The sequence below is a fragment of the Sinocyclocheilus anshuiensis genome, unplaced genomic scaffold (assembly GCF_001515605.1).
Source record: "Sinocyclocheilus anshuiensis isolate Anshui unplaced genomic scaffold, SAMN03320099.WGS_v1.1 scaffold851, whole genome shotgun sequence".
In the NCBI taxonomy this organism is placed as follows: Eukaryota; Metazoa; Chordata; class Actinopteri; order Cypriniformes; family Cyprinidae; genus Sinocyclocheilus; species Sinocyclocheilus anshuiensis.
Genome location: NW_015546052.1, coordinates 154,851 through 156,188, shown reverse-complemented (window position 1 = coordinate 156,188; position 1,338 = coordinate 154,851).

Sequence of the window (1,338 nt, the reverse complement as noted above, 5' to 3'; positions counted from 1 at the left end):
TTTTGGGATGCACCATTTCCATCTATGGGCTGCTCTTTCAGAGTGCCACGAGAGACCCTTAGAACGGTATTTTTAAATCCATGTTATGGTAAGTGTGCACGTAAGTCTTTGTACACTTTCTAAAATCCACACTGTGGTAAGTTTGCACGCTAGTACTCTGCATTCTTTCTAAAATCCTGTATGGTGAGGGCTTCGCGCAGCAGCTTCGTGCCCTCTCTTGAGCTGGTTAAGCCCTGGTTCCGCCTTGAGCACAACTCCACCTATGCTTAAAGGAATCTATTCCTGATTCCAAGCCTTGAGCTCTACCCCGGGCCCAGGAGTTCTGGCCCTAACAGGTAAGTCTTTGGGTTATGTAGCCTAGGCCTTTGGCCGTAGGGGATAATGTCAATGACAGCCGTCTTAACATCCCAGGGGCAACTCCCATGGCTATGGTAGAGTTGGTACTTAGTGCTCGCCATGGTTTCTGGCATGCACTCCCCTCAGCATGGTGGTGTGGGTATACCGTTGCACTCCCCTCAGCATGGTGGCGTGGGTATACCGTTCCCCATAGCGACCCCTAGAGGACGCAGTTCAAAGTTCCCTTGAAAGGGAAAGTCTCAGGTTACGTATGTAACCATGGTTCCCTGAGTAGGGAATGAGACACTGCGTCCTCTAGGTTTCTTGTCATGCTTTGGACGCAAGCTTCAGACGAAGAAGTGGATGATGTGTTCTCTCGGCGCCTATTTATACTATAGTTGCACCGGTAGTGACGTCATGGCTGTCGCCGGTCAACGTGTTGTTGGTGTTTTTTCAATGTATGCTTCAGACACGGGTCACGACGAGGCGTTCCCCATAGCGACCCCTAGAGGACGCAGTTCGAAGTTCCCTACTCAGGGAACCATGGTTACATACATAACCTGAGACGTTTCTTCTGAACTATTAAAATTCTTAAACTGATTCAGCTTGACTGCTTAAAGGGATAGTTCACCCAAAAAAATGAAAATGCTGCCATTATTTACTCATGCTTATGTCATTCCAAAGCTGTATGGCTTTCTATTTAATTCATGTAATTATTCTTTTAAATATCAGTGCTCCATAATCAGACATTTTACAGTTTAAAAAAGTAATAAAAGAAGCAAAAAAGGTCTGTTGTGTAGTTGTATAATGTTGTATAAATAATCTTTTTCAGAAACTGAAATAACTAAAAAGTTAAATAAATAAAATTGTATTTAATAATTTACAATCACCAAAAAAATGGTGAGGTTTAAGACCTTCTTGTGGTGCCATCAGCCAATCAGTGTCATGATGTTTATGTAGCTGTATTATACAGTACCAATTGTTTCAAAGCAGTATCACATT